The sequence below is a fragment of the Hemiscyllium ocellatum genome, unplaced genomic scaffold (assembly GCF_020745735.1).
Source record: "Hemiscyllium ocellatum isolate sHemOce1 unplaced genomic scaffold, sHemOce1.pat.X.cur. scaffold_1717_pat_ctg1, whole genome shotgun sequence".
NCBI classification, from domain to species: domain Eukaryota; kingdom Metazoa; phylum Chordata; class Chondrichthyes; order Orectolobiformes; family Hemiscylliidae; genus Hemiscyllium; species Hemiscyllium ocellatum.
The window spans coordinates 42,337-57,479 of NW_026867856.1; the positions used below are offsets into that span (position 1 = coordinate 42,337).

The 15,143-nt window shown below is 39.6% G+C and overlaps 1 long non-coding RNA gene across 1 annotated transcript in view; it reads left to right on the forward strand.

Moving 5' to 3' along the window:
* The window catches only part of LOC132810418 (uncharacterized), a 41,392-nt gene extending 29,042 nt beyond the window's left edge, over positions 1 to 12,350 (forward strand). The window contains exons 4-5 of the long non-coding RNA XR_009642815.1: positions 10,450 to 10,519; positions 12,245 to 12,350. This is a non-coding gene — a long non-coding RNA (uncharacterized LOC132810418). The remainder of the gene's footprint in view (positions 1 to 10,449; positions 10,520 to 12,244) is intronic.
* The last annotated feature ends 2,793 nt before the right edge of the window (positions 12,351 to 15,143 follow it).

Genomic DNA, 15,143 nt, shown 5'->3' on the forward strand with positions numbered 1-15,143 from the left:
CAAAAATGTTTTTGTTTCTGGTTTACAGCATCTGCAGTTGTTTTGGTTTTCATTTCCTTTAAACGTCCCCCCTCTCCCCTTAAACCTATGGCCTCTAGAATTTGTCTTTCCACCTTGGAAAAAGAGTCAGATTATTCCCTCTGTGCCTCTTGGGTCACCCCGCAGCCACTGACTTTCCAGTGACAACAACCCAAGATGTTCCAACCTCTCCCAATCCAGACAACATCCTGGTAAACCTGTTTTCAACCTCTCCAAAGCCTCCACATCCTCCTTATGTGGTGATCAAAACGGCACACAATACCCCAAAGGTGGCCTGATTACAGTTTTATATTCACTCCCCTGACAGAAGAAGGCAAGCCTGCCATCCACCTCCTTCACCACTTTCAGGGAGCTGTGAACGTGCACCTGAAGATCCCTCTGTATATCAATGCTGCTCAGGGCCCTTCCGTTTAGTGTATACATTCCTCTTGCAATGTGCCTCCCAAAATGCATCACCAGACATTTGTCCAAATCAGATATATCTGTATTTTCTCTGTATAACCTTCTAACTGATCTTTCTTGCTGTGTCCTTTGACAACATTCTTCACTGTTCACAGCTTCATCATTTGTACCATCTACAAACTTGCTAATTCAGTTGTTTACATTTTCTTGCTAATCACTGATATATGTTGCAAACAACAGATGTCCCAGTTCTGATCCTTGTGGAACAGCTGCACTGGCCACAGACCTCCAGCCAGCAACATGTCCCTGCACAACTGTTGCTGGGAGAAGTATCAAAGAGGAGCCTGAGTTTAGCAGCGTGGTGACCTTTATTCAGCGCTCCTCATTTAAGCATGGTGGGAGAGCTCCCTCTCGAGAACTCTGGCTTCCCCAGCCAAGTACAGCTGGGTTTCCTTCATGCTTTCCGGTAATATTTTCACTCGACCTGATCTCCTGGGTTTGGAATGTCAGCTCGGATATTTCTGTGCTCCCTTTCCCAGTTTCTGATTCTCTGTCCCTCTGCAACTTCCCCTCTCAGCTCATGCAGTTGCTTTGCCAGTTCATTCAAGAATTGTTTGACCCTATCCTTGCCATTGGACATCTCGGGCACTCCCACTGCCACACCCTGTGGCACCTGCGTAGTCCGTCCGGTCACTAATACAAAGGGGGACTGCCCTGTTCCCTTTGCTGGGGTTGATGTTAATTTAATTAGGATGGTGGGGAGTACTCTAACCCATCTCTGCCTGTCTCTGGGAGGGCCTTAGTCAGACTAGCTTTCAGTGTCTGCTTCATTCCTTCTGCTGTCCCTGAGCTCTGGGGGTGGGATGGGAGATGGGTTTTCTGTTCAGTACCAAACAGGTCACAGAACTGTTTAACTATGTTCCCTGTAACATGTGTCCCTTGGTCAGAATCTGCAGGGGAATGCTTCCACCCACTGAGTAAACCTGTTTATTAAGACCCAGCAGGATTTCCTTCCCTGGGATTGGGATGGGGGTGTATGTAAAATCTGTAATTGTTCCCATGGGCCCCTGCGTCCCTGCTGTGCCTCCATTTTATCCTGATTGCTTTCCCTGGCTCATATAGTGTGTACAAGACTACACCCCTTCAACAAAAAGCTGCTGTATCTCTCCCTGTTCCAGGCCTCCCCCTGCAGTGGAGCATTGTATCCTGTCCAATATGGGCTGACCCATGATATGTTTTTAATAATGTTTGTCTTATACAGTGTGGTGGCACTGCTGGATCATCCAGACTCTGTCTTGTCCTATTACTGCCCCACCCTTTTCCCATTCCTCTTTCTCCTGTTGTGGGACTGTTTCTGGGAATATCTTTAAACCTTCCTCTCTCACTTCTGCAGCTCCTGCCACTGCCATCTCCTCAAATGTCTGCACTGTTTCAGTCAGTATTTTACCTGCCTTAGCCACATACTCACTGCCCTGTTGGTGTGGGGTTTCTACTTCCCTGTGAGCTCTAATCTTTATTATTGTTGCTTCATTGGGAAAGTTAGCTGCTCCCACTAACTCTCTGACCTGTTCCTCATGCTCTATGTGGCCCCCAGACAGGGTGATGTACCCTCACCGAGCCCAGACCAACACATGGTCATGAACAATACCAAAGGCATGCTGACTGTCTGTGTATATGCTGACTCCCTGACCCCTGGCTAATGTCCGTGCTTCTGTCAGGGCTTGTGATGGTTCTGCCAATCCTGGCCTCCACAAAAGGCCTCCAATAATTAAACAATCTAAAGTTTGCCTTACCCTTTCGCGATGTGCAGGTGGATAGTTTTAAAATCCTGGTCTTTCGTTCCAATGGGATTATTCCCTCTGCCTTCCTGATTTGATCTCCCTGATATGATGTCCCAGGTACGTCTCTCCCTACCTTCCCAGTTGCACTCTCTGTGGGTTAATTTTAAGCCCGGCCTGCCTGAACTGACACAATACTATGTTTAATATTTGGATATGTTCTTTCTCACCAACTGAGGTAATGAGGTGTTGGTAAGATTAAATAGACTAACTCCATCAGCCATACATCGGTGGGATATAATGGAATATTATGGGATCCCTGAGATAACTGGATCCAGGTGTACTGTTTTCCTTTGATAGTAAACATCAGCTTATTCTGCCATTATGGACCAGAACCCATTCACAATATCAAGGGCTGAGACTATATCCTGTTGCGATTTCAATCCATTAAATACAGTGGTGTGGTTTGCTACTGTAGGATACTCTTTAGAGGCGGATTTACTGAGGGAGGTATAATCAATAGTGAGGTGGGATGAGCCGTCTGGATTCAGTGAATTAGTCTGGGATACTGTCGGTCTGACTGTTCCCTGCTTCTCTCAATCTGTTACTGTCACAATGACTGCCTCCTCAGCCCCAGCTTTAATGGGATCCTGTTTGTGTGGGGAGTGAGAGGGCCCTCGATCTTTACAGGATCCACAGATAATAACCCACATTCCTGTTTGAGTTCCCCGGACTGCTGTTTGGGTCCTAGCTATAACTCCCCAGATTCCCTGACTGTTCCAGTCTCCCTGCAAGGTAACTACCCTGGAGATGTCGCCTCTCCTTTGCTTCCTGTCCCGGCCTGGCCAGGTTGTTCCCATATTACAGTTCGGGTCTCTACATCAATAGTTGCTCCTAACTGTTCTAAAATGGCAACTCCCAGAATGGTCCCTTCCTCAGTTTCACACTCCCATATCTGAGTATATTTTGCCATATCGGTGATCTGCATCGGATTATTTCATCCAGCTTCCTCGATTCCCTCTCCAAATGCTCTCATTTTAGTAATTGAGAGGGTGGGGGCAAATCCATATCGGTAACTGATATAGCTGCTCCTGTATTAATATTTATTAATACAGCAAACACAGCATCAATAAATATTCATGGGCTCTGCATGTGCCTACGTGAACACAGGCCACACACAATGTGAACATCTGTCTCCCTCTCTCTGCCTCCGTTCCTTGGCTATGTGCCCTTTCCTGCTTCCCTTGTAACATTGTGGGTCTGGTTCCCTTCCTGTATTGAAGCTATTCCTCTGTGTTTCTGCGTTTGCCTCAGCTCTCATGACCAATTCAGCATTTGGTTAGAATTATCTCCCACTGGGAGTCCCATGTTTATAATTACAGTTAAATGGGGTCCCATGTCATCTTTTAAACACATCAAACCTATTTCATCATCACACTTTGGGGTTTGGTAATCCCACATGGTCCTTACACACCTCAGGCTTCCTCTCTGTATGATCCTCGATATTACCCTTGGGTCCCTGAGGCACCAAGGTTATTTTAGCCCATTCAGCCTGTCCCCTCCCCAGTGTGTCCCTATAATATCTGTAAATGCCTGGAGCCACTGATCGGCTGTGCACTGGGGGGGACCGGCTCACACCCCCACCCTCTCATTGCAGGGACAGGTTCTGCTGTACACGTCAGGGTATCTTGGCCTGAGAGATCTTGGCTGACACCATCTTCGGTGAGACTGTACCTCAATTAATTCATCCATATTGTCTCAATAAGGCCCATTAATACCATTTCTCTATCAGGCTGGGTGTTCATTCACCAACACCTGTCATTCAGCCGGGGAAACGGTTCAGGTTTGGTTTCTGTCAGTTCCCTTTGTGGCTCCCTACTGTCTAGCCACGTTGAGCTTTGATGCCGAGCGGTGCCATGGACACGGCCTTCTGGGCCTTACAGGGCAGTGGGTCATCCCACCCATTGCCGTCCCTCTGTCCATACGTGGGCGCTTCACCATCTAACCCGTTCTACCAAGTGTCACCATCCTCACTGCCTTCTAAGGAGAGCGGGGCACTAGGTACATCCCCCACTGTAACTACCAGCTGGCCCTTTGGCTTTAAGGCCTCACGTCTGAGAGGCACCACCTTCACTTGTTCCTGTTCCCCATAATAATGTAACATATTCATTCCTGAATAAAACAGAACAAAATGTGAATTTGGTTTTACTTGAAATATTTATAACTTGACATTCACTTTACAGATCTATAGAGGTGAGAATTGTACTGTGATTATTTAAGTGAATTTAACATGATCATACAGTGAAAATAACTTCTAACATCAACGACAATGAATGAACTGAATAATATGTGATCATTTGTACCAGTTCTTGCAATGAAAATTCGATTTTATTTTAATGCTTGTCACCCATTACACCATGGGCATTGTTATTAGGGAATAAAGTAATGGAAGGATATCAGAGAAAATAAATAGACTTTAATTTTAGCTTCACTGCAATAATGAACCAAAACAATATTTGGAAATATGGTTAAACTACATAACAAAGTTTCCAGTGTCATTATTGACATGAAAACTATTTTAGTTTGCAAGTTGTTTGGCTCTAAGAATAACTGGAAATGAAATGTGATTATGAATTGACCATTTAAAATGTACTTTGAAGAGAATAATTAGATATATTTTTGGAGGAAATTAGGGATTAATAGTTTAAAAATGTTTGGAGGTTGACTGGGATTATTTGATTGAGAGAGGCTGCATGATTATAAAGACTAATTCACTTTTTTCATTGCATTGTTGGTTTCACTAGAATCTGTTGTGGTCTAAGCTCTTGTTGTGTGCAATGGACTGTCACTAATAGCTTCATTAACCTGCGAGTCTCAGATCAGGTTTCCTTTGTCTGTAAGTCAGTCTGTAAGTGCGCGACACACCTGCTTTTCTGAGGGGAAACAGAGACTCTTTTCAAAGGAAATAAGTGGCAGTTCACACACCAGAGGCAGGGAAGTGTTTTTCTGAAGAATTTCATTGTCTATCTATAAACCGATGGTATCTGTGTTTGTCAGTTTGTGGAGGATTCAGCCCCTTTGTTCTCAGCTGTTTTTATACAAGCAGTTGGTTCATTATGTCTTTGCCAAGAATGTTGTTTACTTTCCCCTTTTACTGTGATTGTGCAGGTTAGAATATTCTGTGAATCAATAATGTTCAGTAACTGAACATTGAATAGTTTAGACTCTAACAGAGCAGGGCCTTGTTTTCAGCTAATTATTCACTTTCCATTTCCTGGTTGTGTTGAATGTTACAGAAACAGGTCTGAGCAATGTTTCCATTCACTTGTGTTGGAGTCACTGTCAGCCACGTGGTCAGTCAGTTTCAGGCTGAGGGACCAGTTTCTCTGTCCTATTAGATGGTGTCACTTGATCAGTTTCCAATGGCTCACCTCAGCGTCAGTCCATCAGCTGCTGAAACCCTCCATCCAGCATTTGTTCCCTCTCACCATGACTATTCCAATACAGTCCCAGCTTGTCTCCCACATTCTACCTCCATTACCTCATGATCACCTCAGATTCTACTGTCTGTGTCCTTGCAGCAAGTTGTGTCAGACACCTACCTCAGTTTTAACCTGATCTACATTATGTTCAGAAAGATATTTTCAAAATTTGGTTCACTGCTTTTAAACCTACCCGGGCCTTCACCCTGTCCTCCCTGTGTAATTCCACACCTCCCTGGGGTATCTGCACTTATCCAATCCCAGCTGTGTGAGGGTTTCTTACTTTGTTCTCCTCCCTGTTGGTGGCTTTAGTTTCAGTTGCCTTGAACCTAAACTTGGTCATTCTCTTCCCCCATTCCCTTCAACGCTCCTTAATTCTCCCTGTTTGATCAAGGTTTTGGTTCCCACCCTTTGTAGCTCGGGAACAGTCCTGTGGTATCATTGCTGAACTGTTAATGCAGAGACCCAGCAAATATTCTGGGGTCCCTCATTCGAATCCCACCACGGCAGATGTGGAACTTCAATTTAATAATCATCTAGAATTATGAGTCTATTGATGAAATTATTCTCGATTGTCAGGAAAAACCCATCTGGGTCACTGATGTCCTTTACGGAAGGAAACGGCCATCCTGACCTAGTCTGGCCTACATGTGACTCCTGACCCACAGCAATGTGGTTGGCTCTTATCTGCCCTCTGGGTAATAAATGCTGCCCACAGCCAGTGGCACCTACATCCCAGTGAATGAATTTTAAACAAATCTCTCATTCCTTGGATCATGTGAGAGAGAAGCAGAAGGTGACCATTCGGCCCCTCGAGCCCAACCATTCAATAAGACCAGGCCTGATCTGTTAGTGATTTCTATTCCATCTCCCCTCAACGTCCCTTCACAAGAATCTATCAAATTGTGTCTTAAAAATACTCAGTGAGCCCACCCTCTGGGGCAGAGAGTTTCAAATTTGCACAGCCCTCTGATGGGAAACAAATATCATCATCGCTGTCCTGAAAGGGTGAACCCAATTTTAAAGCAGTTCCCTCTCGTTCAGGAATGACCCACAAGTGGAAACATCCTTTCCACATCCACCTTATCAAACCATTCAGGATGTTAGATACTTCAGTCATGTCACCCCTCACTCTCCCAAACTCTAACTGTAACAAACCTATCCTGTCCAACCGATCCACATTTTATTTCTGTCACTCCGGGTGTGAGTGGGGTTGAAATGTTATGTTATGTTTATTATGCAGTGAATGTGTTGCTTCACTGTGTGGGGTCTAAGAGTCAACATGAGCCATACTAGCTTTCCTGTCTCACTGTATTACATATATCTTATATCACTGTCGTGTTTCCATCCCTCCCTACCTCATCGAACTAAAAAGAATGACAGAGATCGAGAAAAGTCGTTAGAAAATTTGTTGTTGCATAAAAGGTATTTGGTCTGTTTGTAGAGATTGCATTGTAATTGTAGTAACCAGTTAATTAAAAGTTACTGACAAAATATTTTAAGAGGATCTACTGTTGGTGGTGGAAATGCTGCTAGTTCATATAAGAGAGGGCTGGGGTGAATACTGTACTTGGTTTTGATGAGAAAGTTGAGCAAGGTCAGATTCGTTTATCTTTGTCAATAAGGGGCAGAGATTGCAGCTAGGACAGTGTGGAGCTGGTTTGATCTTGTAGTCATTTTAAAAATATTTCTTTGATGTGATGTGGGTGTCACTGGCTGGGCCCAGCATTTATTGCCCATCCCTAGTTGCCCTTTAGAAATTGGTGGTGAGCTGTCTTCTTGAGCCGCTGCAGCCTACCTGCTGTGTGTATACAGCACAATACCTTTGGGGTGGGGATTTCCAGGATTTTGACCCAGCGACAGTGAAAGAACAGCTATATATTTCCAATTCAGGGTGATTAGTACCTTATAGGGGAACTTGAAGATAGTTGTCTTTCCATGTAGCTGCTGCCCTTGTCCTTCTCGATGGAAGTGGCCATGGGTTTGAAAGGTGCTGGTTAGTGAATTCCTGCAGTGCATCTTGTAGATAGTATACACTGCTGCTACGGAGCATCAGTGGTTGGGGGCGGGGGGGGGGGGGGGGGGGGGTGGATACCTGGGGATATTGTGCCAATCAAGCGGGCTGCTTTGTTCTGGATGATAACAAATTTCTTGAGTGTTGTTAGGGCAGCACTTTCCAGGCAAGTGGGGAGTATTCCATCACACTCCTGACTTGTGTCTGGTAGCTGTTGGACAGGCTTTCAGGAGACAGCAGTTGAATTACTCTTGTAGCCACTGTGTTTATGTGGTGAGACCAATTCAGTTTCTGATCAATGATTATTCCCAGGATGTTGAGAGTGGGTGTTCAGTGATGGCAACACCATCGAATGTCAAGGGATGGTGGTTAGGTTATTTCTTATACGTGATGGTCATTGCCTGCATTTGTGTGGGATGTATGTTACTTGCCCCTTGTCAGCCCAAACCTGGATATTGTCCAGATCTTGTTGTACTTGGACTTGGACTGCTTCAGTTCCTGCGGAGGGAATTAATTATTAACGTTCAATAACCATGGAATTATGCAAATTCCTTTTTCTATCAAATGTCATGGACTGTATATTGTGGTCACTCTGATATTCACTTTGGTTATCTCCTTACTTTCTTCCTGATTCAGACACAAATGTTGGATCATCGATCAGGATAAAATTACATCAATTTCTCCTTCTTCACGGTGCACTGATAGATTTTCAAAATCTAAGTGTTGCTAACATCTAATTATTGTTCAGTTCAGTAGGGGGTATAAATGTGTAATAATGGCTCAGTACATGAAGTAATGTGAAGATATGGCGGGGTACAAACTCACAATGATTGTGAATATCAATTTTTATTTTAACCATATAAACACAGTTGAATTGTTTTAATTATATTTGACTTCAATGCTCACATTCATTGTATTTCTGATCACAATAAGAGTGAACTATTTCTTGTGACAAAATTATTTAAAATTCATGTCACTTTTTTATGAACACAAAATCGAATCAACACCCGTTTGTTCTCTCCTTTACCCATCGCAGTCAAGTTTGAATTGTACTATGCTAGCTTGGTACAGCACGGAAACAGGCCACTCAGGCAGCCCGGCCAGGTTCCCTAAACTAAACTAGCCCCATTTTCCTGTGTTTGTTCCATATTCTTCTGGACGTTTTCTATCCATGTAACTGTCCAAAAGTCTTTTAGATGTTATAATTGTATCAGCCATCGCCTTTCCTCTCACAGCTCATTCCATGTGAGCCAAACACACTTTGTGAAAAAAGTTGCCCCTCAGATCCCTTTTAAATCTTTCCCCCTTACCTTAAATGTAATTTACACTGTAGAATCTTTATGACTGCAAAGTTTTTAAAAGTTGAGAGGTACTTAGAAGCAGCATAATAACATTCATGGTTTAGTCAGTGACCGGAAGCAAATAAATTCAAGATATTGTGAACATTACAATGAACAACAGACACAAGTTGAGAAAATGTTGGATTGAAAAACAATTCAGAAGACACTTAGATATTTTCTAATCAACTCTGATGTGCTTTGACACATCTCTGTTGAAGATTGGAATTGAACCCATACCTCCTGGTCTTTCAGTACAGACATTACCAGAGCCCTACATAATGTTCCTATGCAAGAAGGCAGGACTATAATCACTTACTTACTGTGGTTACTCACAGGGAAAACTGCTCAAATATTTATTGTGATAATCAGACTGGGTTGTATTAGACAATTCCAGTGTGTAATGGACTGATAAAAGGAATTAGTAATTTCTAAAAATGTTGGAACGAAGCGACAATGATCTGAAATAAATATAAATCTCATGATAATCAAGTAATTAAATATGTTTGAAGCAGTTATTTATGTACTCAAAATTAAACTGCTTTGTAATGCACATGACTTGGAAATAAAGCATTAGTCATTCAATGTGACTATTAAGCAAAAGATAATTTCCCTCATTTTCACAAAATTGTGATTTCTAAGAATTCAAGATTTATTGTAAAAGAATAGAGCAAACATTTGTTAATTCTGGTTTGTATACACAAGAAACATGTGAAATTAATATAATGTTTAACATGAAAAATATTTAGCTCTTGTAATAATCAGAAATATAGAAATGTTAGCATTGAAATGAAATACAATTAATACAAGAACGCAAAAAACTGTGGATACTGGAAATCAGAAACAAAAATAGCTGATAACAAATTTAAGAAGGATGAGAACACCCCTTATTGCAATGTAATTGTGCAATATGTTGTAAAGAACTGAAATATTGATGTGAAAACTAGTTAGCCACCTCTTAATTGATAAGACTGATTAATAATCATTTAATTATTTTGAGAATTCAAATGAAAGAGAATGAGATAGTTACTATGAGTGTTGGGTGAGGAAACTTTGCTTGATTGCAGGTGAGTTGACCTGAAACGAGAGTAAATATTTCATCATGATACTGGCACTAAGAAATAATAGATTCAACTCTCATGATGGTGTGATAGTTGAAATTACAATTAAAGAATAATTAATGTTAGAACTCAACACTTAAAATGATTCAATATTTTCAAAGCAGTTTGTACTAGATATTCAATAAGATCAGTAAACTGAGAATTAAAATATTGGGTTAATTTCAAAACAAAAATCACACCTTCAGAGATTATTCATCAGAATAGTTTTGTCATTGAAAGAAACCTCATTTATTCAAGAATTCTGCATTTTCCTTATTTTCTGTCTTTTTCCCACAGGGATCTGCACTGGAACCCTTCTGTTTGCGGGACAAATATATGTAGGTGACATGGATTAAAATCTAATTTGGTGAGTTAATAAGTTTGCAGACGATACAAAGTTCAGTGCAGTTGTGGATAATGTAGAGGGCTGTCAAAGAATGCAGCAGGAAAAAGATAAATTGCAGATATGGGCAGAAAAATTAAAGGCAAAGTTTAATCCATACAACTGTGAGGTGTTTCACTTTGGGAGCTCAAATATTAAGGAAAAGTAGGTAATGGCAGGACCCTGAACAGCTTTGTTGTTCAAAGGGATCTTGGTGTTCAAGACCATGGCTCCCTGAAAGTGACCATGCAAGTAGATAGGGTGGTCAGGAAGGCAAATGGCATGCTTGCCTTTATTGGTCAGGGAACTGATTACACGAGTAAGATCACTTGTTGCAACTTTATAAGACTTTGGTTAAGGCATACTTAAAGTATTGTATTCACCTCTATTCTGGAGGCATTGGAGAGGGTACAGAGGGCGTTTACCAGGATGCTGCCTGGATTTGGAGACATGAGAAAAACTCAGGTTGCTTTTTTGTGGAGTGGCGGAGGATGGAGGAAGAATTGATGCAAGTCTATTCAATCAGGAGATACGGAAATAGGGCTGACAGTCAAAATGGTTTTCCCAGAGTTGAAATGTCAAAAGTATGTGACATACGTTTAAGGTTAGGGGAGACAGTTCAAGGGGCATGTGAGGGGCAATTTGTTTTTTACAAAGGGAGTGGTAGGTGTCTGGAATGAACTTCCAGGGTTGGTGGTAGAGGCAGATACATTAGGGCTTTTTAAATGTTCATTTAGATAATTTGGAATGATATGGACCAAGGGTAGACCGAAGGGGTGAGTTTATTTTGCATTATGTTCAGCACAACGTTATGGGCCAAAGGGCGCATTCCTGTGTTGCACAGATCTTTGAGAGAAAACTCATGTCTAACACATATGACATTTAATCTAATCAATATTTAGTCACTGGTGTCAAAAATAGGAATGAAATAAGTAGAGAATGAACTTGACTCTAATCTAAATATATTTTGTCATTTGGTATTGCTTTGGTATTTTTTTCTGAATTATCAGCTTTGATGGAGATGTGTTGAAAATGTTTGCAGTTACTGATCTGCTGAACCAAAATGACCCCTTTTAAACTGATGATTGGACTAGAAACCTTTTAGAAAACTTGAAAATATTCGGTAAGGTGAGATGCACATCATAATTTAATCCTATATTTCTTATTGACAATACTCCAATAAAACTTTTTTTTACGTCTATACCAAAAAGATTGATTTTCCATCCCATGCTCATTGGAAATATCTGAATGCCACTCATTTCAACAATCAAAGTAACCATAGCCTCATCGATTCAGAGATATCTAATGACATTTCACCAATAATTACTGTTTATTTTAGAACATTGTATGTTCAAACAGCAATGTGAGATTTCTCTTTAATATTCAGTTCACTGACAGCATATTAATAATTTAGTTATTGCTAATATCTAATAACTGATCAATCCAGTAAGGGATATAAAAGTGGAATTATGGCTCAGTACATCAACTGATGGAAAGATATTGCAGTGTTCACTCTCCCAATTATTGTGAATATTGATGTATATTTTGATTTGATTTGATTACATTTTTCTTCAACGTGAAGGCTTATTGTATTTCTGATCTCAGCAAGGGTTAAATATTTTAAAGCTAAAAATATTCAAATTTGTGACTTTTTTTTTGTAAACACGAGAAAAAAACTTACATGTGTTTGTTCTTCCCTTTATCAATCAGAGTACATTTTGAATTGTTGGAAGTTGTACATTTGTGGAAGGAAGGGGAGCTGCCTGCAGCTGAATAGTCAAAGTGAATAATTTTCTTTTGGTGATTCCATCTGGTGCTAAGCATTCTAATTATCTTTTCATTATCAGAAAAATTGCTTTAAACATATTCAGCAGTTGTATTTTTCATGAATTTACAATAAGCGCATGATATATCTATTTATTTTTCCTTCAATTGTCACGATATTAATTTTTACGTAAGAGCCTATATACTTAGTACCATCATTATTGTGAATTACCATTTCATTCTCAGTCCATTGCATAGAAACAGTCGAATTAATTCCCAGCCCAATTATCAGAGTGAACACTGGTTAGTTTTCATTTGAGTAATCACAATTAATTATAATCCCACCCTTCCTTGGTGGGAACATAATGAAAGGAACCTGTGGAGCTCCAGTAGAGTGTCTCCCACGAGACCAGGAAGTGTGCGTTGAGTTCCCATCTTCAACAGAGATGCACCAAAACAGCTTCGAATGGTGATTAGAAAATATCTAAGCAGAGTTTGAATTGCTTTTCAATCCAATTTTGGATTTGCTCTGTCTGTTGTTCATTCCAATAATCACAGAATCTGCAATTTATTATCTTCAGGTCATTAATAAATGTATGTATCACATTTCATTGTCTCTAAATTTTAGATTTGAGGACACTGTAGGGTTTTTCAAATTTAAAATATCACAATACTACTTCCACTTATCTCACTTTGTGTATGACGGCTTCAATGCATTTTGCTAAGCAATTCTACTAAACATAAAGATTTTGTTGACTTTAAATAGTATCTTTAGCACTCGCTTATCAATCTATTCCTAAATCAAAGAATCATAGAGTCATAGAATCCCTACAGTGTTGAAACAGGCTACTTGTCTCAACAAGTCCACACCGACCCTCCGAAGAGTAACCCACCCAGACACATTCCCTTGTTCTATTACTCAACATTTCCCCTGACTAATGCACCTAACCTACACATCCATAAACACTATTGGCCATTTAGCATGGCCAACTCACCTAACCTGTAGACTTGTATACTATGGCATTGTTATTGAAATCAATGCTCACACAAAACACTATTCATAAAGCCAGACAATGGTCTCATGATCATTTAATTACTGTTCAGTGGAATAATCTGAGTAACTGTCTTATTGTTCCTGAGATCAATCACCACAGTAAGCATCTGATTATCATTCCCTCCAGTAAATACAATGAGTGTCTTCTGAAATTTCTGTTCTGTAATTACCCAAGATACGTATTGCTCACAGCAGTGTTTATTCTTCATTACGAGTGGCCAAGGATTCTAACAGCCATTGATCTTGATCTTATTGCTACAGAATGCAGTAACCACAGTAAACATTTCATTATAATTCTTGCCAATAAATACAAGAGCTATCCTCTTACTTTTCAGCCCAGCAATTACACATGATTGTCAATGCTACTATATTAATACATATTTGTTCAGGCCAATCCAAAGACAAAATGACCAATAATATCCCTTGCAAAATTCTTTGTAAATATCTGATTTTTGCTCAGGTGAAACATAACAATTATCTCAGCCTTTGAAATTCAGAGAGCTCCAATTATGTTTCCCTGCAATATTATTCTTCATTTCTATATATTACTCAGTCTAATATCAAGATGAGATATCTCATTATTCTCAAATTCACGAATATGATTTTTAAAATCCCTTTGTTGCTAATATATCTTATATATAATAATTGTGCAATCCAGTAAGGGGTATAAATGTGGAATTATGTTTCCGTACAATAAATACTGCAAGGACATTGCAATGTGCAATCTCTCAATCATTGTGAATATTGTATTTATTTTAAACTTGGAAACATTTTTGAATTGATTTGATTATAATGTACTTCGATGCTGACATTTACTGTATATCCAATCACAATATCAGTAGATTATAAGGAGGTATCATCGTTCATTCCAATAATCACAGTATCTGCTATATACTTTCTTCTGGTCACTAATAGCAAGATGTATCTAATTCCACTCAATCAATATTCCTCAGAAAATATTTGAGAATGTTGCAGTCATAAAGCTGAAATATACAAATCATGATACTCATTAATTTTCTCTCGTTCTGTCGATCTTAGTTAAAACAACACATAGAATTTTATGTTCCAGTGCTATAAATATGAGAAAAGATCAATTTATTCTTCAGTAAAATCAACAAATGTCACATGATATTATTTATCATTTTTTAAATTACTGGTCAATTTATGAATTGCGTGAGATTTGATTTTAGCTTTCCAGTCATTTATTTATATTAAATGTGACATTGAAATGGTGTGAAAATATCAGGTAGTGTTCATTTGAAAGTTGGATTTGCCAACTCTCACTTATCCCATTGATTGCATGATGGTTTCAGAACGTTTCACTCAGCAATCATAGTAAATATAAAAAACTGTCAGATTTTAAATCAGATCATTCGCATCCAATTATCAATCTGTTCCTAATTCAAGTAAATGTATCAATTTTATTGAAACCAATGTCCACGCTAAACAGTACACATAGAGCTACACAAAGACGTCCATTACCATCTGATTAATGTTCAGTAGAATAACCTGAGTAAGTACCTTATTGCTCCTGAAACCAATGATAACAGTAAGCATTTATTTACTATTCCATGCAACAAGTGCAATTGATATCTTCTATTTCAGTTCAGGAGTTACAGATGATTTATGTTGCTTAAAACAATGCTTCTACTTTATCACGGATATTGACTGTAATACAATCATGCACACAACAAACGTTTTGTCATTCTAAAAATCTTTAAGTTTACTTATTTTATATTTGTGTGCAAGAGATATTTCAAATTACAACAATTTTTGTTGTATAATTCAGCA